This window comes from Metopolophium dirhodum, chromosome 9 (assembly GCF_019925205.1).
Source record: "Metopolophium dirhodum isolate CAU chromosome 9, ASM1992520v1, whole genome shotgun sequence".
NCBI classification, from domain to species: domain Eukaryota; kingdom Metazoa; phylum Arthropoda; class Insecta; order Hemiptera; family Aphididae; genus Metopolophium; species Metopolophium dirhodum.
The window spans coordinates 22,190,583-22,218,550 of NC_083568.1; the positions used below are offsets into that span (position 1 = coordinate 22,190,583).

The window sequence follows — 27,968 nt, forward strand, 5'->3', positions numbered from 1 at the left end:
TATGACTTGTAATGATGGTGTACACTGTTGCAAATATTTAGTAGGTACCTACATTTTTTATATTGTTTTAATAATATTTTGTATTAATCTTTATGTCACACATTTCTCACTGTACATATTTTTTAGTTAGTATAATCAATATTTTATGATAATTATATAATTATTTTTTCACAACTATCGATATCATTAAAATGTTTAAAACTTAAGACCCGTATAACCGTGTAGAAGTGTATCAAATTATTGTAAAAACAATAAGCTAACCATCAAGTATTACTCTATGAAATAAACCTTGTTTTAGTAATCCAGTGTCCATAATCCAAACAGCCATACACTTGATACAGGTAAATGGTAATGATGTATTGCACGTTTTATTATAAACTATGTATATATTTTTATATTTTAACACTAATAACACTATAATATTAAGTACCTAAAGGCTAATGGACTATGAGTCTTAATTTAAAAATTAGAAAAAAGCTAAGTAGTTTTTCTTTTGTAGTTTTGTACTAATAACTTATCAGTTAATAGTTATCAGTGTCTAAAAAAGAAAAATTAAGGGGCTTATATAGGCAACCTACTATAATATGGAGCGCTACAGTATCCCCTAGCAAATCTAAGAGCTTCCCGTATTCTAATCTATAGTATTTGATATAACTTAAAAATAAGACTGGCCGCTAAATTCAGACTTCCCTGTCGTTTTCTGTTAAAAACTAATTATTTCCGGCAATTAATTTTTGCAATATCGTTCTTAATTTGTTGTAACTTGTAATATATTATATAACTATTTTAAAAATATTATTCGTGGGTAATTGAAACGTCTAAAATATATTATTATATACAAATATGATAATAAACAAATAATAATAATAATACAACTTAACCGGCTACGGTATTAATAATATTTTATAATATCAATATAAGTATAGTATACAATATCCTAGGCTGACAAATCGTTAGAATCGTTTTTCGTATACAATGATATTATATCATTGAATTCAAATTTAACACTATCCATAACAGTCACCCACTTGTAACCTACTGTTCAGCTGAGTGACTTCCAATTTTTTTTTTTTCAATTGACCTCCCTTTTTATTTAAATCCTGATAAACGAGTTTTGGATAAGTACCTACCTACATAATAGGTACCTAACTTATAATTCATATTGTAATTTAATTACCAAAGAAATATAACTTCCCAGGGACGCCCGGTAAACCGTCGTCTGTCGAACTTTAGTATATAGTGTACAGTGATGAAAGAACGGTAGTCTTAATATATTTATTTTGGTAATTTATGATATTATTATTAATTTCGTTAATCCATAGACATAAAAAACAACATTTTTTAATTGTTTTATATGCCTACATCTAGTATATTATACTATAATTTATTTCTTTTTACTTGGTAATAAGAGTTTCTTATTTATCATGAACAAATAACTGCTGCAAGCAGTTATAACAATAAATTATAACACATTAGTCATATACTTATAAATTTTATATTACAATCTAACTATAAATACGACAAATATGAAAACTATGATAGTATAATTAATTAAGATTTTTAATACTTTTCACTTCAATTATAAAATTTAAAAATAAAGTTTTCTTATAATATTATGAATAAGTCTTTGACAAATAATTTTATTCACAAACATGATTCAGAGTACAACTGAAGGTAATTGGTGTTCACTTAGTCTTCTTTCAAAGAAGTTTGTCTTTCCTTGTTGAGAAGTAAATTCCATGAATGGCAACGGGTTTGACGACGGAGTAAACCTATAATTTAAATATTTAATTAAATTTAATAATTAATACTATAACAGCTGATGGGCAACATCTTCAATATACATACTAAAACATTGCAACCATTTATTTGTATTTTTTTTTTTTTAAACAAGTTATGGATATTTTAAGATTGTAATAAATAATTATTAATTTATTAAATTATTTTGACTAAACGGGCTGAGCACTTTCGATATACAAATTTATGTCCACGCACATAATTAGATATTATACAATGTATTGCGTGAACAGGTAGGGATGTTAGTTAATAGCTTTAAAATAAAAACCTATCAACAATATTTTGACCTTTATAAGTTTCACAATTCACGCCAATATTGTATGGCTTCATCTGAGCCGGAAGACTTGTCTATACATTGGCTCGAATTCCTAGTTCCTTGTATTTGATACATTAAATATTTCAGTTTTGAAAACAAGAATAAGTATAAACCACTGTATGAACTAAAAACGATAAACCACTAAGTAAATTTTGGTTTTGACAAACGTTTAAAATCGGAGACTTGAGTAATATCCAAACATAAGTGTGTATGAAGTAGACATCGTTAAGTTTATCAGGCTTCTCTGGGTGAAATAAAATCATCAACTTTAACAGCAACCAACAAACTGTATAGCACCAGGCTATCAATATTTAAAAAATTCAGTGAGTGTTAAAATCATAGGGAGGTGTTGGCGCCTGCAGGCAAATGCATTTCAGAAAACATAAAGAAATGTAGAAAAAATTAAATAGTATAGGAACACACATTAAAGAGTTCAAACTTAAATACCCAGAATCTTAGTCAGAAAAACTATTCAAAATGATAAGCTCACAAAAGAATGATAATACAGAGGGTATCAGGTTATCGATGTTTAAAAAATTCAGTTAGGGTTAAAATCATAAAAAAAAAAAATTGAAGGGAGGTGTTAGCACATGCAGGCAAATGCATTTAGAAAACCAAAAAAAAATTTAGAAAAAATTAAATAGTAGGAACACACCATTACAAAGTTCAAATTAAAATGTCCAGAATCCTAAACAGAAACAACTATTCAAAATATTTAGTTCATTAATGATGGATTATTCAGAGAGCACCAGGTTTTATCAATGTTCAAAAAGTATGTACAAATAATTCAACTTGAGTTGCATAACTAAAAAAAAAAATTGAAAGAGGGTGTTGGCACCCGCACGCAAACGCATTGTAAGAAGCAAATAAAAAATTTAAAAAAAATCATATGGCACCAGGTTGTAAATGTTTTAAAAAAAGATATGTATAAAAAAATCAAAAAAAGTTAATTATAAAAAAAATAAATTGAATGGGGAACTTAAGAGAATCTAGCCAGCCTCTTTTCAAATTATATATTATGTACTCAGTGTACTCCCAGGTATAGTCGGTTAATGTTGAAAAATATTTATACAAAAAAATCTACTAGAGTTCAATGAATTGAAAAAAAAAATTGTTTTAGAAACCTAATGTATAACCAAAAGTATAGGTAGTTCATTAAAAAGGATTATTCATAGGGCACAAGGTTATCAATGTTCAAGTCTATTCAAAAAATTCAACTAGAGCTACATAACTAAAAAAAAATTGTTTTATAAACCTAGGTGAAGTAACACTAAACAAAAGAAGACGCTGGACGATAAATACTGCAATACATATTAACTACAATCCAAAAACTAGGTATTGTTTACATTATAATAATACGAACAGTTATTATGTTCAGAGGTGTATCACCGTAATATATGTATTAGAAAATGTATAAAAATGAATGTAATTTATAAACGATGTAAAAAAATGCGGGAAGGAAACCTTGAGAATTCTTTGACAAAAGGATATTAAAACACAAAACCATATTTTAAATTAAAACTATTGATTTTATACATTTTCTATTAACAAAAACTCATGAGTATTGAAAACCTTATAAAATCCTAATAAAATAATATGTTGTTATATTTTAAAATACATTTTATAATTTGTTGTGGTAAAGAATCATAAATTAATGTCGGCTGTATTTAAGTTTTTAATAACTATACTGGTACAACTCTACCTGACAGTCTTTAAGACCGTGTTAAAAACTATGATAATTAATAAACGTCTAATTTCCTGTCCTATCCTAACCTAACCTAACCAAATTAATAATATTTAAATATTTTCTTTCATTGTTATGTTTACAATATCGAATACCTTGATAGTTAGTAGGAAAAGACCATCGCAAAGCTCACGACCAGTGATGATAGTCGTCTATCATCACCATAGCTTCAACTAACCATAGGTTTACCTAACTAACCTTCTTATGACTTATTAGGACACTTTGAATAAAAAGATCCTGAGTTGCAGGTTGCCGAACTTAAGTGTGTGATTATCAAGTTGATCCTTTGATCGTTGACACACTTGGAGACAACATAATATGTACAAGAAAAGTTTTTTTTAAAACAAAATTTTTAATGATTTTTTTTAGCTTCGTGTTTTTTAAAAATACCAGGATAATGTCGAGCATGGTAGCAACTTTATAACGTATTCGATTCATTTTATTTTGGACTTATTGAAACATGTTATGGAGGATGGTCCTTTTGGTCGTCCAGGGTCCACAAATATTGCAATCATAATATGAAATCCCAGCCCTGTATCCATACTCTGATATTAAAAGCCCAGCCCACCTTCATATTCTCTATGTAAAAAGTAAATTTAAGACAGATTTGTAAATCAATGCACAGTCTCTCTATTGATTAATATTTGTGATTTCATTAATTTTCAGTATTTTGTATAGTTAGATTGGGAAAACATAAGACAATATCATATACACAAGACTGTGACTACCACAATCATACTTTGATAAAAGTATATAATATAAGTACCTTCTATATTTGAATCAATCGTTTTTTTCCGGTACCTTGAGGCTACCTTGAGGCATTTCCTTTTAGGAAATTAATTAAATCCTCAAACATAACTCTTAATTCAAGTGTTTGTAACTAATACAATCATAATATAATATGAGTATTGTACATTTCGAAATATTTTTTTATAATATTTACTGTTAGTGAAATATTAATTATTTGTATTTTTAATATAATATATAATATGATATTTATGGACGTCACTTGCATTATGGTCCCTCGATATAGTAATGTGGCGACCCGGCACATCTCTTTTAGATAAATGATTAAATACTTAACCAATTTACTAAACATTTATGTTTTGTAGATAATTTGAAATTGAATAGAGACTGTGTGAATTAACAAAATATGTGGTGTGAAATGTACATTGGAACACCTGTTAAAATGTATTATGTTGAACTTTAGCTAATATTTTTAAAATGTACTATAATAGACATTTGAACATTTATACGTATATTATACATAGATTTCAAGTATGATTTTTTTTAGTTTTTTTTTTATATTTTCTTACCTACTACAATACAAGAAACATTATTTTTATGTTTTGAAGCAATATATGTTTTGGATTATTTAGATCTATATAAACTAAATTTCAGACCCGTAGTTTAGTATTTAAAGTTTGTATGATCAGAGTCATGGAACCAAATTTTTTCAGACTCTACTAGAATGTTGTGGTTAAATGGAACTATAATAAGTATGTGGAATAAGAGTACCTAACCTTCTATGATAATTTGTTATGATTATAATAAATAAGTAATAGCTCAATACTTTTACGATACTTAAAAAATTTTCCTAATATTTTAACAGAAATTATGGAGCTAAAAATATAGAAATACCTATATTATGTACTAATTAACTATTCAAAATATTTAGTTCATTAAAGAAGGATTATTCATATTGCACAAAGGTATTAATATTCCAGTCTATACAAAAATTCGACTAGTTACATTCCTAAAAAATAATTTGAAGGAGGGTGTGGGCGCCCGCAGGCAAATGCTTTTTAGAAAACCAAAAACAAATTTAGAAATAATTCTACCTTAGCAATACACATCACAAAGTACAAACTAAAATGCCAAGGATCTTAAAGAGAAAAAACTATTCAAAATATTTATTTTTTTTTAAAGAAGGATTGTTCCAATGGCACCAGGTTATCTAAGTTAAAGTCTATATAAAAATTCGACAAGTTACGTTCCTAAAAAATAATATGAAGGAGGGTGTTGGCGCCTACAGGCAAATGCTTTTTAGAACACCAAAAAAAAATGAGGAAAATATTTTAACGTATGAATACATATTACAAAGAACAAATAAAAAAATTTCGAAAAAAATTGATGCGATGTGTTGGCACACGCAGACAAATGAATTTTAGAAAACCAAAAAAATTGTGGAAAATAATTTACTGTATGAATACACATTACAGAGTACAAACTTAAATGCCCAGAATCTTAAACAGAAAAAACTATTCAAAATATTTAGTTCATTAAAGAAGGATTATTCGTATGGCACAAAGGTATTAATATTCCAGTCTATACAAAAATTCGACTAGTTACATTCCTAAAAAAAAATATGAAGGAGGGTGTTGGCACCCGCAGGCAAATGCTTTTTAGAAAACCAAAAAAAAATTTAGAATAATTCTACCTTAGGAATACACGTCACAAAGTACAAACTAAAATGCCCAGAATCTTAAACAGAAAAAACTATTCAAAATATTTATTTGTTTAAAGAAGGATTATTCGCATGGCAACAGGTTATCTAAGTTCAAGTCTATACAAAAATTCGACTAGTTACATTCCTAAAAAATAATTTGAAGGAGGGTGTGGGCGCCCCCAGGCAAATGCTTTTTAGAAAACCAAAAAAATTGTGGAAAATATGTTACTGTATGAACACACATTACAAAGTACAAAATAAAATGCCAAGAATCTTAAACAGAAAAAATTATTCAAAACATTTATTTCTTTAATGAAGCATTATTAATAGGGAAACAGGTTATCAATAATCAAGTCAATACAAAAAAATAAACTAGAGTTACATTTATAAAAAAAAATTTGAAAGAGGGTGTGGGCGCCCGCAGGCAATTGCTTTTTAGAACACCAAAAAAAAATGTGGAAAATATTTTTCTGTATGAATACACATTACAAAGTACAAATAAAAAAATTTCGAAAAAAATTGAAGCGATGTGTTGGCACACGCAGACCAATGCATTTAAGAAAACCAAAAAAATTGTGGAAAATATTTTACTGTATGAATACACATTCAAAAAAATTTGAAAGAGGGTGTGGGCGCCCGCAGGCAATTGCTTTTTAGAAAAACAAAAAAAAATTGAGAAAAAAATCTAACTTAGGAATACACATCACAAAGTACAAACTAAAATGCCCAGAATCTTAAACAGAAAAAACTATTCAAAATATTTAGTTCATTAAAGAAGGATTATTCGTATGGCACAAAGGTATTAATATTCCAGTCTATACAAAAATTCGACTAGTTAAATTCCTAAAAAAAAAATTTGAAGGAGGGTGTTGGCACCCTCAGGCAAATGCTTTTTAGAAAACCAAAAAAAAATTTAGAATAATTCTACCTTAGGAATACACGTCACAAAGTACAAACTAAAATGCCCAGAATATTAAACAGAAAAAACTATTCAAAATATTTATTTGTTTAAAGAAGGATTATTCGCATGGCAACAGGTTATCTAAGTTCAAGTCTATACAAAAATTCGACTAGTTACATTCCTAAAAAATAATTTGAAGGAGGGTGTGGGCGCCCGCAGGCAAATGCTTTTTAGAAAACCAAAAAAATTGTGGAAAATATGTTACTGTATGAACACACATTACAAAGTACAAACTAAAATGCCAAGAATCTTAAACAGAAAAAATTATTCAAAACATTGATTTCTTTAATGAAGCATTATTAATAGGGAAACAGGTTATCAATACTCAAGTCAATACAAAAAAATAAACTAGAGTTACATTTATAAAAAAAAATTTGCAAGAGGGTGTGGGCGCCCGCAGGCAATTGCTTTTTAGAACACCAAAAAAAAATGTGGAAAATATTTTACTGTATGAATACACATTACAAAGTACAAATAAAAAAATTTCGAAAAAAATTGAAGCGATGTGTTGGCACACGCAGACCAATGCATTTAAGAAAACCAAAAAAATTGTGGAAAATATTTTACTGTATGAATACACATTCAAAAAAATTTGAAAGAGGGTGTGGGTGCCCGCAGGCAATTGCTTTTTAGAAAACCAAAAACAAATTTAGAATTAATTCTACCTTAGCAATACACATCACAAAGTACAAACTAAAATGCCCAGTATCTTAAACAGAAAAAACTATTCAAAATATTTATTTGTTTAAAGAAGGATTATTCGCATGGCAACAGGTTATCTAAGTTCAAGTCTATACGAAAATTCGACTAGTTACATTCCTAAAAAAAAAATTTGAAGAAGGGAGTTGGCGCCCGCAGGCAAATGCTTTTTAGAAAACCAAAAACAAATTTAGAATTAATTCTACCTTAGCAATACACATCACAAAGTACAAACTAAAATGCCCAGAATCTTAAACAGAAATACTATTCAAAATATTTAGTTCATTAAAGAAGGATTATTCGTATGGCACAAAGGTATTAATATTCCAGTCTATACAAAAAATCGACTAGTTAAATTCCTAAAAAAAAAATTTGAAGGAGGGTGTTGGCACCCGCAGGCAAATGCTTTTTAGAAAACCAAAAAAAATTTAGAATAATTCTACCTTAGGAATACACGTCACAAAGTACAAACTAAAATGCCCAGAATCTTAAACAGAAAAAACTATTCAAAATATTTAGTTCATTAAAGAAGGATTATTCGTATGGCACAAAGGTATTAATATTCCAGTCTATACAAAAATTCGACTAGTTAAATTCCTAAAAAAAAAATTTGAAGGAGGGTGTTGGCACCCGCAGGCAAATGCTTTTTAGAAAACCAAAAAAAAATTTAGAATAATTCTACCTTAGGAATACACGTCACAAAGTACAAACTAAAATGCCCAGAATATTAAACAGAAAAAACTATTCAAAATATTTATTTGTTTAAAGAAGGATTATTCGCATGGCAACAGGTTATCTAAGTTCAAGTCTATACAAAATTCGTCTAGTTACATTCCTAAAAAAAAAATTTGAAGGAGGGTGTTGGCGCCCGCAGGCAAATGCTTTTTAGAAAACCAAAAAAAAATTTAGAATAATTCTACCTTTGGAATACACGTCACAAAGTACAAACTAAAATGCCCAGAATCTTAAACAGAAAAAACTATTCAAAATATTTATTTGTTTAAAGAAGGATTATTCGCATGGCAACAGGTTATCTAAGTTCAAGTCTATACAAAAATTCGACTAGTTACATTCCTAAAAAATAATTTGAAGGAGGGTGTGGGCGCCCGCAGGCAAATGCTTTTTAGAAAACCAAAAAAATTGTGGAAAATATGTTACTTTATGAACACACATTACAAAGTACAAACTAAAATGCCAAGAATCTTAAACAGAAAAAATTATTCAAAACATTTATTTCTTTAATGAAGCATTATTAATAGGGAAACAGGTTATCAATACTCAAGTCAATACAAAAAAATAAACTAGAGTTACATTTATAAAAAAAAATTTGCAAGAGGGTGTGGGCGCCCGCAGGCAATTGCTTTTTAGAAAAACAAAAAAAAATTGAGAAAAAAATCTAACTTAGGAATACACATCACAAAGTACAAACTAAAATGCCCAGAATCTTAAACAGAAAAAACTATTCAAAATATTTAGTTCATTAAAGAAGGATTATTCGTATGGCACAAAGGTATTAATATTCCAGTCTATACAAAAATTCGACTAGTTAAATTCCTAAAAAAAAATTTGAAGGAGGGTGTTGGCACCCGCAGGCAAATGCTTTTTAGAAAACCAAAAAAAAATTTAGAATAATTCTACCTTAGGAATACACGTCACAAAGTACAAACTAAAATGCCCAGAATATTAAACAGAAAAAACTATTCAAAATATTTATTTGTTTAAAGAAGGATTATTCGCATGGCAACAGGTTATCTAAGTTCAAGTCTATACAAAAATTCGGCTAGTTACATTCCTAAAAAAAAAATTTGAAGGAGGGTGTTGGCGCCCGCAGGCAAATGCTTTTTAGAAAACCAAAAAAAAATTTAGAATAATTCTACCTTTGGAATACACGTCACAAAGTACAAACTAAAATGCCCAGAATCTTAAACAGAAAAAACTATTCAAAATATTTATTTGTTTAAAGAAGGATTATTCGCATGGCAACAGGTTATCTAAGTTCAAGTCTATACAAAAATTCGACTAGTTACATTCCTAAAAAAAAAATTTGAAGGAGGGTGTTGGCGCCCGCAGGCAAATGCTTTTTAGAAAACCAAAAAAAAAATTAGAATAATTCTACCTTAGGAATACACGTCACAAAGTACAAACTAAAATGCCCAGTATCTTAAACAGAAAAAACTATTCAAAATATTTATTTGTTTAAAGAAGGATTATTCGCATGGCAACAGGTTATCTAAGTTCAAGTCTATACGAAAATTCGACTAGTTACATTCCTAAAAAAAAAATTTGAAGGAGGGAGTTGGCGCCCGCAGGCAAATGCTTTTTAGAAAACCAAAAACAAATTTAGAATTAATTCTACCTTAGCAATACACATCACAAAGTACAAACTAAAATGCCCAGAATCTTAAACAGAAATACTATTCAAAATATTTAGTTCATTAAAGAAGGATTATTCGTATGGCACAAAGGTATTAACATTCCAGTCTATACAAAAAATCGACTAGTTAAATTCCTAAAAAAAAAATTTGAAGGAGGGTGTTGGCACCCGCAGGCAAATGCTTTTTAGAAAACCAAAAAAAATTTAGAATAATTCTACCTTAGGAATACACGTCACAAAGTACAAACTAAAATGCCCAGAATCTTAAACAGAAAAAACTATTCAAAATATTTAGTTCATTAAAGAAGGATTATTCGTATGGCACAAAGGTATTAATATTCCAGTCTATACAAAAATTCGACTAGTTAAATTCCTAAAAAAAAAATTTGAAGGAGGGTGTTGGCACCCGCAGGCAAATGCTTTTTAGAAAACCAAAAAAAAATTTAGAATAATTCTACCTTAGGAATACACGTCACAAAGTACAAACTAAAATGCCCAGAATATTAAACAGAAAAAACTATTCAAAATATTTAGTTCATTAAAGTAGGATTATTCGTATGGCACAAAGGTATTAATATTCCAGTCTATACAAAAATTCGACTAGTTAAATTCCTAAAAATAAATTTGAAGGAGGGTGTTGGCACCCGTAGGCAAATGCTTTTTAGAAAACCAAAAAAAATTTAGAATAATTCTACCTTAGGAATACACGTCACAAAGTACAAACTAAAATGCCCAGAATATTAAACAGAAAAAACTATTCAAAATATTTATTTGTTTAAAGAAGGATTATTCGCATGGCAACAGGTTATCTAAGTTCAAGTCTATACAAAAATTCGACTAGTTACATTCCTAAAAAATAATTTGAAGGAGGGTGTGGGCGCCCGCAGGCAAATGCTTTTTAGAAAACCAAAAAAATTGTGGAAAATATGTTACTGTATGAACACACATTACAAAGTACAAACTAAAATGCCAAGAATCTTAAACAGAAAAAATTATTCAAAATATTTAGTTCATTAAAGAAGGATTATTCGTATGGCACAAAGGTATTAATATTCCAGTCTATACAAAAATTCGACTAGTTAAATTCCTAAAAAAAAAATTTGAAGGAGGGTGTTGGCACCCGCAGGCAAATGCTTTTTAGAAAACCAAAAAAAAATTTAGAATAATTCTACCTTAGGAATACACGTCACAAAGTACAAACTAAAATGCCCAGAATATTAAACAGAAAAAACTATTCAACATATTTATTTGTTTAAAGAAGGATTATTCGCATGGCAACAGGTTATCTAAGTTCAAGTCTATACAAAAATTCGACTAGTTACATTCCTAAAAAATAATTTGAAGGAGGGTGTGGGCGCCCGCAGGCAAATGCTTTTTAGAAAACCAAAAAAATTGTGGAAAATATGTTACTGTATGAACACACATTACAAAGTACAAACTAAAATGCCAAGAATCTTAAACAGAAAAAATTATTCAAAACATTTATTTCTTTAATGAAGCATTATTAATAGGGAAACAGGTTATCAATAATCAAGTCAATACAAAAAAATAAACTAGAGTTACATTTATAAAAAAAAATTTGCAAGAGGGTGTGGGCGCCCGCAGGCAATTGCTTTTTAGAACACCAAAAAAAAATGTGGAAAATATTTTACTGTATGAATACACATTACAAAGTACAAATAAAAAAATTTCGAAAAAAATTGAAGCGATGTGTTGGCACACGCAGACCAATGCATTTAAGAAAACCAAAAAAATTGTGGAAAATATTTTACTGTATGAATACACATTCAAAAAAATTTGAAAGAGGGTGTGGGTGCCCGCAGGCAATTGCTTTTTAGAAAAACAAAAAAAAATTGAGAAAAAAATCTAACTTAGGAATACACATCACAAAGTACAAACTAAAATGCCCAGAATCTTAAACAGAAAAAACTATTCAAAATATTTAGTTCATTAAAGAAGGATTATTCGTATGGCACAAAGGTATTAATATTCCAGTCTATACAAAAATTCGACTAGTTACATTCCTAAAAAAAAAATTTGAAGGAGGGTGTTGGCACCCGCAGGCAAATGCTTTTTAGAAAACCAAAAAAAAATTTAGAATAATTCTACCTTAGGAATACACGTCACAAAGTACAAACTAAAATGCCCAGAATCTTAAACAGAAAAAACTATTCAAAATATTTATTTGTTTAAAGAAGGATTATTCGCATGGCAACAGGTTATCTAAGTTCAAGTCTATACAAAAATTCGACTAGTTACATTCCTAAAAAAAAAATTTGAAGGAGGGTGTTGGCGCCCGCAGGCAAATGCTTTTTAGAAAACCAAAAAAAAAATTAGAATAATTCTACCTTAGGAATACACGTCACAAAGTACAAACTAAAATGCCCAGTATCTTAAACAGAAAAAACTATTCAAAATATTTATTTGTTTAAAGAAGGATTATTCGCATGGCAACAGGTTATCTAAGTTCAAGTCTATACGAAAATTCGACTAGTTACATTCCTAAAAAAAAAATTTGAAGGAGGGAGTTGGCGCCCGCAGGCAAATGCTTTTTAGAAAACCAAAAAAATTGTGGAAAATATGTTACTGTATGAACACACATTACAAAGTACAAACTAAAATGCCAAGAATCTTAAACAGAAAAAATTATTCAAAACATTTATTTCTTTAATGAAGCATTATTAATAGGGAAACAGGTTATCAATACTCAAGTCAATACAAAAAAATAAACTAGAGTTACATTTATAAAAAAAAATTTGCAAGAGGGTGTGGGCGCCCGCAGGCAATTGCTTTTTAGAAAAACAAAAAAAAATTGAGAAAAAAATCTAACTTAGGAATACACATCACAAAGTACAAACTAAAATGCCCAGAATCTTAAACAGAAAAAACTATTCAAAATATTTATTTGTTTAAAGAAGGATTATTCGCATGGCAACAGGTTATCTAAGTTCAAGTCTATACAAAAAATCGACTAGTTAAATTCCTAAAAAAAAAATTTGAAGGAGGGTGTTGGCACCCGCAGGCAAATGCTTTTTAGAAAACCAAAAAAAAATTTAGAATAATTCTACCTTAGGAATACACGTCACAAAGTACAAACTAAAATGCCCAGAATATTAAACAGAAAAAACTATTCAAAATATTTATTTGTTTAAAGAAGGATTATTCGCATGGCAACAGGTTATCTAAGTTCAAGTCTATACAAAAAATCGACTAGTTAAATTCCTAAAAAAAAAATTTGAAGGAGGGTGTTGGCACCCGCAGGCAAATGCTTTTTAGAAAACCAAAAAAAATTTAGAATAATTCTACCTTAGGAATACACGTCACAAAGTACAAACTAAAATGCCCAGAATCTTAAACAGAAAAAACTATTCAAAATATTTAGTTCATTAAAGAAGGATTATTCGTATGGCACAAAGGTATTAATATTCCAGTCTATACAAAAATTCGACTAGTTAAATTCCTAAAAAAAAAATTTGAAGGAGGGTGTTGGCACCCGCAGGCAAATGCTTTTTAGAAAACCAAAAAAAAATTTAGAATAATTCTACCTTAGGAATACACGTCACAAAGTACAAACTAAAATGCCCAGAATATTAAACAGAAAAAACTATTCAAAATATTTATTTGTTTAAAGAAGGATTATTCGCATGGCAACAGGTTATCTAAGTTCAAGTCTATACAAAATTCGACTAGTTACATTCCTAAAAAAAAAATTTGAAGGAGGGTGTTGGCGCCCGCAGGCAAATGCTTTTTAGAAAACCAAAAAAAAATTTAGAATAATTCTACCTTTGGAATACACGTCACAAAGTACAAACTAAAATGCCCAGAATCTTAAACAGAAAAAACTATTCAAAATATTTATTTGTTTAAAGAAGGATTATTCGCATGGCAACAGGTTATCTAAGTTCAAGTCTATACAAAAATTCGACTAGTTACATTCCTAAAAAATAATTTGAAGGAGGGTGTGGGCGCCCGCAGGCAAATGCTTTTTAGAAAACCAAAAAAATTGTGGAAAATATGTTACTGTATGAACACACATTACAAAGTACAAACTAAAATGCCAAGAATCTTAAACAGAAAAAATTATTCAAAACATTTATTTCTTTAATGAAGCATTATTAATAGGGAAACAGGTTATCAATACTCAAGTCAATACAAAAAAATAAACTAGAGTTACATTTATAAAAAAAAATTTGCAAGAGGGTGTGGGCGCCCGCAGGCAATTGCTTTTTAGAAAAACAAAAAAAAATTGAGAAAAAAATCTAACTTAGGAATACACATCACAAAGTACAAACTAAAATGCCCAGAATCTTAAACAGAAAAAACTATTCAAAATATTTAGTTCATTAAAGAAGGATTATTCGTATGGCACAAAGGTATTAATATTCCAGTCTATACAAAAATTCGACTAGTTAAATTCCTAAAAAAAAAATTTGAAGGAGGGTGTTGGCACCCGCAGGCAAATGCTTTTTAGAAAACCAAAAAAAAATTTAGAATAATTCTACCTTAGGAATACACGTCACAAAGTACAAACTAAAATGCCCAGAATATTAAACAGAAAAAACTATTCAAAATATTTATTTGTTTAAACAAGGATTATTCGCATGGCAACAGGTTATCTAAGTTCAAGTCTATACAAAATTCGACTAGTTACATTCCTAAAAAAAAAATTTGAAGGAGGGTGTTGGCGCCCGCAGGCAAATGCTTTTTAGAAAACCAAAAAAAAATTTAGAATAATTCTACCTTTGGAATACACGTCACAAAGTACAAACTAAAATGCCCAGAATCTTAAACAGAAAAAACTATTCAAAATATTTATTTGTTTAAAGAAGGATTATTCGCATGGCAACAGGTTATCTAAGTTCAAGTCTATACAAAAATTCGACTAGTTACATTCCTAAAAAATAATTTGAAGGAGGGTGTGGGCGCCCGCAGGCAAATGCTTTTTAGAAAACCAAAAAAATTGTGGAAAATATGTTACTGTATGAACACACATTACAAAGTACAAACTAAAATGCCAAGAATCTTAAACAGAAAAAATTATTCAAAATATTTAGTTCATTAAAGAAGGATTATTCGTATGGCACAAAGGTATTAATATTCCAGTCTATACAAAAATTCGACTAGTTAAATTCCTAAAAAAAAAATTTGAAGGAGGGTGTTGGCACCCGTAGGCAAATGCTTTTTAGAAAACCAAAAAAAATTTAGAATAATTCTACCTTAGGAATACACGTCACAAAGTACAAACTAAAATGCCCAGAATATTAAACAGAAAAAACTATTCAAAATATTTATTTGTTTAAAGAAGGATTATTCGCATGGCAACAGGTTATCTAAGTTCAAGTCTATACAAAAATTCGACTAGTTACATTCCTAAAAAATAATTTGAAGGAGGGTGTGGGCGCCCGCAGGCAAATGCTTTTTAGAAAACCAAAAAAATTGTGGAAAATATGTTACTGTATGAACACACATTACAAAGTACAAACTAAAATGCCAAGAATCTTAAACAGAAAAAATTATTCAAAATATTTAGTTCATTAAAGAAGGATTATTCGTATGGCACAAAGGTATTAATATTCCAGTCTATACAAAAATTCGACTAGTTAAATTCCTAAAAAAAAAATTTGAAGGAGGGTGTTGGCACCCGCAGGCAAATGCTTTTTAGAAAACCAAAAAAAAATTTAGAATAATTCTACCTTAGGAATACACGTCACAAAGTACAAACTAAAATGCCCAGAATCTTAATCAGAAAAAACTATTCAAAATATTTATTTGTTTAAAGAAGGATTATTCGCATGGCAACAGGTTATCTAAGTTCAAGTCTATACAAAAATTCGACTAGTGACATTCCTAAAAAAAAAATTTGAAGGAGGGTGTTGGCGCCCGCAGGCAAATGCTTTTTAGAAAACCAAAAAAATTGTGGAAAATATGTTACTGTATGAACACACATTACAAAGTACAAACTAAAATGCCAAGAATCTTAAACAGAAAAAATTATTCAAAATATTTATTTGTTTAAAGAAGGATTATTCGCATGGCAACAGGTTATCTAAGTTCAAGTCTATACAAAAATTCGACTAGTGACATTCCTAAAAAAAAAATTTGAAGGAGGGTGTTGGCGCCCGCAGGCAAATGCTTTTTAGAAAACCAAAAAAATTGTGGAAAATATGTTACTGTATGAACACACATTACAAAGTACAAACTAAAATGCCAAGAATCTTAAACAGAAAAAATTATTCAAAACATTTATTTCTTTAATGAAGCATTATTAATAGGGAAACAGGTTATCAATAATCAAGTCAATACAAAAAAATAAACTAGAGTTACATTTATAAAAAAAAATTTGCAAGAGGGTGTGGGCGCCCGCAGGCAAATGCTTTTTAGAAAACCAAAAAAAAATTTAGAATAATTCTACCTTTGGAATACACGTCACAAAGTACAAACTAAAATGCCCAGAATCTCAAACAGAAAAAACTATTCAAAATATTTATTTGTTTAAAGAAGGATTATTCATAGGGTACCAGGTTGTTAATGTTAAAAAAATAAATACAAATTCATTACTTAAAATAATTTCATAAAAAAAAAATTTAAAAGGAGCTGTGGGTGCCAGTAAGAAATGCATTTTAAAAGGCAAAAAAAAAATAAAATAAAATTTAAAAAAAATTTACATGGCACCGGCTTGGCAGTCTTTAAAAAATCTATATAGAAAGATCAATAGGAATTAAATAACAGATTAAAAATTGTGGAGGGGAGCACGGAAGCCTTAGGCAAATGAACATCATAAAGCAAACACAAATGAGATAAAATTAAACATTTAGTATTCTCTGAAATACATTTTTGAAAATATTCATATTAAAAATGAATTGAAATTAATCTATGAAAAAAAATTGAAAGGGGAACGTGAAAAATAAAAAATTTAAAAAAAATCATATGGGACCAGGTTGTAAATGTAAAGATAGATATAAAAAAAATAAATTGAATGGGGAACGTGAGAGAACATAGCCAGTCTCTTTTCAAATTATATATTATGTACACAGGTACTCAGCGTACTCCTAGGTATAGCCGCTTAATCTTGAAAAATATTTATACAAAAAAATCTACTAGAGTTCAATGAAGTGAAAAAAAAATTGTTTGAGAAATCTGGGTGAAATATCACTAAACAAAAGAATACGCTGGAAGCTAAATACTACAATACACATTAACTACAATCCAAAAACTAGGTGTTCTTTACATTATAATAATGCGAACAGTTATTATGATCAGAGGTGTATCACGGTAGTATATATATTAGAAAATGTATAAAAATGAATGTAAATTATAAAGGATGCAAAGAAATTAAATAAGAAAAGGTCCTGCACGGACTCTACTATGTGATTGTAATTTATGAAGGACATAAAATGTTTAATTTAAAATAATATTGTGTTTGGTGGGTCTACAGATGTAAAAAAATGTGGAAAGGAAACCCTGAGAATTCTTTGACAATAGGATATTAAAACACAAAACCATATATTAAATTAAAACTATTGATTTTATACATTTTCTATTTACAAAGACTCATAAGTATTGAAAACCTTATAAAACCTGGATAAAATAATATTTTGTTATATTTTAAAATACATTTTATAATTTGTTGTGGTAAAAAAGTCATTATTTAATGTTGGCTGTATTTAAGTTTTTAATAACTATACTGGTACAACTCTAGCTGACAGTCTTTAAGACCGTGTTAAAAACTATGATAATTAGTTAACATCTAATTTCCTGCCCAATCCTAACCTAACCTAATCTAACCAAATTAATAATATTTAAATATTTTCTTTCATTGTTATGTTTACAATATCGAATACCTTGATAGTTAGTAGGAAAAGATCATCGCAAAGCTCACGACCGGTGATGGTAGTCGTCTATCATTACCATAGCTTCAACTAACCATAGGTTAACCTAACTAACTAACCTTCTTATGACTTATTAGGTACACATTGAATAAAAAGATCCTGATTTGCCGGTTGCTGAACTTAAGTGTTTGATTATCAAGTTGATCGTTAGATTGTTGACACCTTAATCCATGCTATGGATGAAGCCCATAGATAATAAAGATATGGATAGTCCACGCCTATGTTAAATACATTTTAGGCCGCGTTCCCGTGGAAGGCAATTGAGGCTCCTTTATATTGATAGTCGATACTCGTATAGGTATACTTTATTCGGCCTCAATTGTTCCCTTGAAGACCGCTGATAAGACCATTATGTTATATCTTTATTATATTATATGATGGAGCCATACCCAGCTCACTCGTGTAAACAATTTGAAGCACATAAAAGCGATCAACGCGTCTCTATCAGTGTTTCTTTCAGGTACTTCTCCGGGAGGAAGGGGGGGGGGGGGGGCAAGGCCCCCCCGGAGATTGTCTAGTGCCCCCCCGGAGAAAAATTTGAAGAATAGTAAAAAAAAAATCAAATAGTCATAAGACAAATGTAAATTCTATACCACAGTGAATCACCAACAATAGATAAGAGGTACATCCGATAAGAGTCAACACAGTATTCTATTTATAATTTTTTTTCCCCGATAGAAATCAGTAATCACATAGATAATATTATAGGACACCGGTGATTATAAATTATTAAACACCAAAAATATTATCAGATTTATACGTAGGTATTTCATTAGTTTGTAATGTGTATCATTGTTGTTCACTGTGATAATGTACCTATTACTAGTATTACTTTACTATAGTCTAAACGGTGAAGTGTATTGACTGTCACTGTGTTATTTGTTACTGTGTGTTGTGTACCTAATTCATTGAAATTTGTATAAAACAATAAAAAATCAAATTATATTTGTTTAATAATTTAGTACAGTTCTTAATCAGCATCAAAGCATTGACAATCATAATAAGGTAAACTATTATATTATTAAAAGGTCTGCAGTTAATCTAAATTCTTAAATTTATACTTTTAAGTCAGTTAAAAAGTTAAATTTATATGTACCTACTAAAATATATTTTATAATACCTAACCTAATGGTATAAATTCTATTTAAATGTATATTTACTTTTGTCATATTGTAGGTAAATCTATTAAATATTTTTTTTTCAATGATTATCTTATTTAAATAAATAACTTGAATTTGTATTGCCATATTTTAATTATACTGAACTAATTTACCTTTATACTTGTATTATTTTATATGATCAGGATTTTTTTTCAGTGTAGGTAATAAAAAAGTAAGTTAAAAAGTATGTTTTTTTCTAGCTATTATTATTATTTTTTTTTTTTTTTTTGTACCTATATTGAACTTAACATACATGTATTTAAAAAGAAGGTTAGGTTATATATAATAATACTATGGGGGGACGAGGTGGCAGAGCGGTCTAACGCGACGGATTCGGCACAGCCGGTCCGAGCTCGATCCTCGACCACCGGGCGGCATTTTTCTCCATGCAAGTCACGGTGTCCGGAGAAAAAGTGCCGCCATCCCCCCACCCGGGGCACGGCAGAAACCTACGGGTGCCACATTAGAAATTCTGCCAAACAAAAAACACACGTGTTCCTCCCCCTACCGACTTAATAACCTACAGTAAAACTAAAAATAGCTAATGGCCTCAGCTGCCGGGCTCAAGATCAATTAAAAAAAAAAAAAATAATAATACTATGTGTGTATGTAAAACTTTATGCGAAATGTTGGGTATGACGTATCTATTTAATTATAATTTTCACAGTCATAACAGACTACCTATTACAGTATAATAATGTGATATTGTGTAAATAAAATAATACGTATTATAATTGCCCCTCCGAAGAAAATTGTCTGAAAGATACACTGGACTCTCTATTAATGATTTATCAGCATCTAAGCTCAGCCCACCTTCATATTATTCTCTATGCAAAAAGTAAATTTAAGACAAATTTGTAAATCAATGCACAGTCTCTCTATTGTACCTACTAATATTTGTGATTTCATTAATTTTCAGTATTTTGTATTATTAGATTGGGAAAACATAAGACAATATAATTTACACAAGACAGTGGCTAACACAATCATACTTTGATAAAAGTATATGATATAAGTACCTTCTATATTTGAATTAATCGTTTTTTTTTTCGGGTCATTTATTGGTGGACGGCACTTTAACTACGGTCCCTCAACTTACTGAGGCAATTATGATTATTAATCATGATATTTATGGACGACACTTGCACCATGGCCCCTCGATATAGTAATGTGGCGACCCGGCACATCTCTTTTAGATAAATGATTAAATACTTAATCAAGTCTTCCAATTTACTAAACATTTATATTTTGTAGATGATTTGAAGAAAAATTTAAAATTAAAGAGAGACTGTGTGAATTGACAACATTTTTGGTAGGAACTGTTTATTTGAACACCTGTTATAATGTATTATATTGAACTTAAGTTAATTTTTTATAATTTACTATAGTAAACATTTGAACATTTATTACAATATACGTATATTATACATAGATTTCAAGTATGATTTTTTTTAGTTTTTTTTTTTGAAAGTTACCTACCTGCTACAATACAAGACACTTTATTTTTATATTTTGAAGCAATATAATATGTTTTGGATTATTTAGATCTATATAAACTAAATTTCAGACCCATAGTTTAGTATTTAAAGTTTGTATGATCAAAGTCGTGGAACCAAATTTTATCAGACTCTACTAGAACGTTGTAGTTAAATTAAACTATAATAAGTATGTGGAATAACAGTACCTAACCTTCTATGATAATTTGTTATGAATATAATATTTTAAGTAATAGCTAAAATTTAGCACTTTTACGGTACTTAATACATTTTCCTAATATTTTAACAGAAATTATGGAGCTAAAAATATAGAAATACCTATATTATGTCACGGTCCATAGTTCATAGTTTTGTTTCATTTATAATAATAATGCTTTTTAATATACTTTTTCATAAATTAATATTTATTACAGTTGGCCTTTATGATTTGTTTGAACTATTAGTACGTATTTTTTTTGGAAAATCCCTATTATTACAACACCGTTACCAATAAGCGTTTTTTTTTTGGGTTAGTTAATATAATTGCATGTTTTCATGATTTCTTCGTATTTATGCTTATTTTCTTAAAATGTTTTTATATTTTCGGTTCATCCGTTACCTACCTACATACCTACCTACCAAGTGTGTAAATAAAGAATTTTTTTTGTAAACCAATTTGAATTATAATTTATTAATTTAAAAAAATGTTAATAAAAACGTTTTCATTCAGTATTATTTTGAATTTTAAGTACATGCTTTTAAATATTTCAGTGCATATATTTGTCTGTTTTTAGTGCATACATGCAGGCAAATATTTAACACTTTTTCATCACATTAAATTCACAGTCCTGCTAATTACTTTTACTTCCAATCATAATACCTACCACAGTCAGTGCCGTAAAAACCGGGTGTGTTAAGTGTGTGGAACACACGGGCCCAGGGCCAAAGAAAATTTTTAGGGGCCCACTCAGATCTCTCAAAAATTCATCTCTGAAAAATGAGACAAGAGTACGAAAAAATAACTGACAACGCAAGAAAATTGTGTGAACATGGAATATACCATTTAAATTTGATAAAAAGCGTCAACGATTTGCTGTAAGGCATTTTGACGAAGTAGATAGTGATTATCGACTTACAGTAATTGAAGATAATTTTAAGGTAAATGTATTTTACCCAGTAATTGATACAACATTTATGCAACTTAGAGAAAGGTTTAAAGCAGTCATTGTCAAAGTGGGCGATAGCGCCCCCTAATGGGCGTTGATGGTCTTCAGGGGGGCGGTAGGATGCCCGAAGGAATTTTGGGGCGTTGAGTTAGGTTTAGGAGGCGATACAAAAAATTATATATATAAATATTATAATTATATTATATTAAAAAAAGTCTCATTTATATATTTATACATATATTAATACAAAATGTAATATAGTAAATCTATATTTATTAAAACAAAATACATTTTCAATTTATAAATTTTATATTTTGAATTCATAACTTTTTTAGCATGATTTTAATAAAAATACTTTTAAGTATGAAAAAGTATGCGTTTTAATTGCTGTCATCCAAAAAGCTAATTTAAAATGTATGTTAGAACTCAGAAATTAGATATAGCATATTTATATATTATAAATTGTAATATCTATTTTTAAAAGACATAACAGATGCTAAGTTAATTTTTTTTTTTTTGGGGTGGGGGGGGGGGGCGCTAGAAAATTTTTGATTCTCAAAGTGGGCGTTGGATGAAATAAGTTTGAGAACCTATGTTTTAAAGGAATGCAAATGGTTTGTGAAGATTTTAGTATACTTATTCCCCAAACATTAGTAGAAATGTCTGAAGAACTTTTAATAAAATCAGCGTATGACTTTACCATTAAATACAAAGATGATATAAGTACAAATTTTACAAGACAAATTATCTCTTTAAAAGCATATTTATCATCAACTTATCAAGAAAACTCACTTCAAAAAATGACTGTTCAAAATTTAGGAGATATCATTATCAAAGATGACTTAACTTCCATACTTCCAGATGTTTTTACTGGTATAATCATTTTTATGACTATACCAGTAACATCTGCTTCAGCAGAAAGGTCATTCTCAAAGTTAAAACTTATTAAAAACTATTTGCGCAACTCTATAGGTCAAGACCGGTTATCTAACATCGCTATTCTGAACATTGAAAGACTTCAAGCAGAAAATATTAATGTAGACAAAATCATTGAAGACTTTGCAAATTTAAAAGCAAGAAAAAAGAATTTTCTTCGATAGCTTATAATTTAGTTTTGAAAATTTTATACTTTTAACATTTTTAGTTAATATTATTATTTTATTCAATTACATTTATGATGTTCAAATTTCAAAATATTTTTTATGACTTACCTACCTAAGAGTTATAATTATATTATTTATTTACCCACATTTATATGTAAAATTATTTAATTTTTATGTTGTTTCTAAACTACAAGTTATACTTATTGTTAAAAAAAAATGTCTTATTAGGAAAATAAATATGGAGATTTTCAAATAAGTAAATTTTTTAGGAAAAAGGGGCCCAACAGAGTTTTCACACACGGGCCCAATCAAATCTAGTTACGGCACTGACCACAGTTAATGTTAAATGTCAAATTGTCAACAATCAACTGCTTCTTCAACTTGATAACACTAAGAGGATGTCAGATTTTTAGCGCACCATTTATTTCTCTCTCTGACCCAATCATTTTAGTGTTTTCTTAATCGTACATTTGGTATGCTACGGGTGGGTCAGATATGGAAAACAAATAGTGCGCTGACATCCCAACCGGCAACAAGTTTACACGAGTGAGCTGGGTATGGCTCCATCATATCATGGTCTTATCAGCGGTCTTCGAGGGGAACAATAAATTGAGGCCAAATAAAGTATACTTATATCGAGTATCGACCATCGACTATCAATATAAAGGAGCCTCAATTGCTTTCCCCTGTGGACTATATGATCCATATCTTTATTATCTATGGGCTTCATCCATAGCATGGATTAAGGTGTCAACAATCAAAGGATCAACTTGATAATCAAACACTTAAGTTCGGCAACCTGCAACTCAGGATCTTTTTATTCAAAGTGTCCTAATGAGTCATAAGAAGGTTAGTTAGGTAAACCTATGGTTAGTTGAAGCCAAAGAGTCAATAGGGCCTTTGCAATTCAAGATCTTTTCCTACGTATTCGGCATTGTTAACATAACTATTCTACCTTTACACTTTTTCTTCCCCCGTCTCTCACAGCTATATACAGGTTCAGCCACTCTCATTCCACACCTCCATATGATCGGTATTCTGTCTATCCATCTCTTCTTCAGTCTTCTCGCCCATCATTTCTCCGTTAAATTAACTTCTATAGCCACTCTCACTATCTCTTATCATACAGTGACCGAACCACCTAAACCTATTCTCTCTTGTTTTCACTACAATATGTACACTACCCTACACTACCCTTAATTAATAAATTTCTTATTCTATCCTCTTTTGTACCTTAACACCTTACTTATTATTCTCATATCTGCTACTGTGACTCCACTTACCTACCCTAACCTTACATTTCTTTTTCATCTTTCCCTTTCATACACCAAACATTCTGAAATCCTGTTGACCCATTTCCTTATCTTCGCACATATCACACACTTCCTAATTCCTATTCACTCAGTCTCTAGTTACCTACAAGTCATCGTACTTGATTATCGGTGAAAATATTTAAATATCATTGAGCGAATTCCCTACTCGAATGAATTGCTCAAAAAAATATCATACCTCACCAATTTTCTAATTTTGAACACGACTTTATTGATAGTCCGAATAGTGTTATACCAGTATAGTTAAAATACAAATATTGAAAATTTTCGGGCAATACATCCCCTGATCAATTAACTATAATAAAAAAAAACCTACTGAGTAATAAGAAAATACATACCCTGTGACGGAATCAAAATCTGCTACGAAACTTAGTCTTCGGAACACTGAAACGTTCACACATTTCAATCTGCTTATGATGTATTATTCCCAGTTTGAAAATGTTCACTGACGAATACCATTTCTGAAATAACACGCATCTTATGCAGTAAAATGTTCTACAATATTCTAATGACCTATGCGTCACAGTCTACAGATATTATATAAACCTACCAATAAATACCTAATAATAATTTTATTACACAGAGTTAGTATTTTTAAATGTTGTATTCAAGGATTTATTAGTTTTATTTGTATACCTAACAAAAATTACATTTATTCACAAGTCAGTTATCAACTAGAACTCGACTACGAGTAAGACAGCGTTTGGATTGTTCGGACTGGCGTATAATTTATTATTATTATACATTGCGCCTTTGGTAGGTAGTAGTAAACGTATATGCTTCTACGTTACTTAGTTAACAGGTTTTCCGCGACAATAAATATTTAATTCAAGTCTAAAAAGTAAATGTAAGACCAAAATAATATAAAAACAAACTTACGCATAAACATCGACTCTTCCAGTGAAACCTAGGTGTACTGCAGCACACGTTGTCGTCGAAGAAACAGCTATCTTCATCCGTCTACATCTCGTTCCATCTCCATCTCTCTCTACATCTCGCTAATTGAAACTTATCTAGTATACAATACTAGTATCTTTATGATCTGTAATATATATTGGTGTTCGATGAAAAAGATTGAAATAAGATAAAAATACATATTTTTTTGGTTTTGAATATGAAAGCTGTGAGATGATCGATATGAATTTTGTGAGAAATCTAGAGGTACTAGAAAACTGAGACGAGTGTGTTGAATGAAATAAATTAAAAACTTGATTAACACAACAATCGCTTAAAAATTAATTTAATTCAAATAATGAGATGAACCTTATTAGATCATTTAAATTTTCCAGAACAAGCCCCCAGTTGTTGGTCGCATGCCAATTTTAACCATATACTAGACCACAAGTTTATAGACATTCTATAATGCATTCTGCTGCCGGTGGCCCAAGACACTGTTGGGGAAATTATAATATTTCTTTAGTTATTAAATTACGATACGAATTATAAGTTACGTAGGTACTTGTCCAATACTCGACTACCAGAATTTAAAATAAAGAATGTGATGTATACCTAGGTAACATATCGATCGATTCTAAAACAGAATGTTTATACAATAACACTATGTACTTATAAATAAGTTGAAATTCCCGTTTCTTTTGTTTTTCACGTCGCTTTTGAAAACTACTGGGAAATTTCATTATAACACATCAGTCAATCAGATACTTACTATTTAATATTTAAAAAAAAAAACTTCGATATAGTATAATTTCATATTGGCAAGTGTTGTTTTCTATAACTGAAGACTGAAGTTATAGTATCGAACATAATAGGTAGATAAGTATTAAAATAGAAATATAAGTAAAAAAAATTACCTTTATTTAATTGTATTTAATTTTTTTTTTTTTGAAGGAATTTTTGCTAAGATTTTATAAAATTGACTTCAACCCATATAAATGTTCTAATTTCATTTTTAAATTCGTTGATAATAATGAAACGAATTCTTTGCTTGGAAAGCAATGTTTTAGAAAATTCAGAAAATGCAGTTTACTTTTAAATCCGCGGCCTAAATATAAATAATAATTTCTGATGCATTGAATGCATTGAATGCTGAAGAGTGAGGGGGTGGACAATGAGCTGAACCGAAATATAACATCTTAAACACTTAATATAAACAATTTTTCACACACGCGTCATGGTATGAAAATAAAAAATATTTATAATTCATATATTTATACCGATCTTCTATATTAATAATAATTATAAATATATAACAATAACAAATCATTTTTGAGTAGCGGCCCACCGGGAAAGTTCCCAGTATCCCGCCGGCCCAGTCCGCCACTGGTTCATATTGTAACCAAAAAATCCAAAAAATCTATTTTAAACACAGTTACTTTTTACAGATATTATAAGTTAAAATTTGGACGAAATTACATATTAAAACCAAGAATAACGATTTTAGTTATTTTGTTGTGATTTAAAAATAGTAGGTATTCGCGGATTTATGAAACTTTTAGAGTATATTATTATAATTTATATATACGATGACACTTTCAAATGTAATTACAGAATCATTTTTCGATTGTTCGTTTTGTATTTTAATAATTTATACATGGATATATTATTATTACTAATAATTATAGTAGGTGTGTTTGTATTATTTCATTAATTTATTTAATACTATACCAATGAATCATATATTAATTAATAATTTTTGAAACATTGTGTTCGAAAAAATAAAAATAAATGTGATTTTAATTAGAGTCTAGTAATGTACCTACCTATATGTAAAAAATAAATATATATAATAATGTTGAACTTTTAGGGACATAATAGGTAACACATTCGTGTGTGTAGTATTACACTATTTATATAGGTATATTTATATACCTATACAAGTATATGAGTAAGTATATTATTCATAAGTGCGCACACGTCAGGATAGGCAGTTGACCATTCCGTGAATATTACTTTTATGTGTACATGGTTATACGTCCCTAATCCCTATGATATAGAATATCGATATTAGGTGAACAATAGAAGTTAAGTATGTGACACTAAATTAATAGTTACCTATAACTTATAACGTTGTATTTGGAAAAAAAATTACCAGTTATTAATTAAAATTGTATCTTATGACTATTATCAGTTATAAGTTATGATATATATTTCTATAAATTAAACCAAAGCATATAAATATTAAGTACCCTATATAGTATATAGGTATGCACCTATTAATTATAATTATTCTACGAACAGGGACTGGAAAAACGACGACGAAGTTTATATCTCGCGTATTTTATACATTTCTAGTTCGGAACTAAAATTCTTGGATAGCACATTTTTCGTGACATTAAATATTTATTTTAAGTCTTAAAATTAAATTTAAGCCCCAAAAGAATATAAAAACAAACTTACTTTAATTATCGACTCTTTCGGCGGAATCCGTGACGTGAACTGCCGACGCCCATGAGGAAACGCTTCAGAATACAGAACTTAGAATATTGTGATTTATGAAAAATAAAATTATACGAAACACGGTAAGTTTTTTGCTCGTATCTTCTT

The 27,968-nt window shown here is 29.2% G+C and overlaps 1 long non-coding RNA gene across 1 annotated transcript; it reads right to left on the reverse strand.

The window, feature by feature from the left end:
• Positions 1-1,552: 1,552 nt before the first annotated feature.
• LOC132951665 (uncharacterized) lies at positions 1,553-27,952 on the reverse strand. Its single transcript, XR_009665377.1, has 4 exons — positions 27,822-27,952; positions 25,344-25,506; positions 24,803-24,925; positions 1,553-1,772 (listed from the first exon to the last, which is right to left on the reverse strand). It is a non-coding gene; the product is annotated as an uncharacterized LOC132951665 (long non-coding RNA).
• Positions 27,953-27,968: the final 16 nt, after the last annotated feature.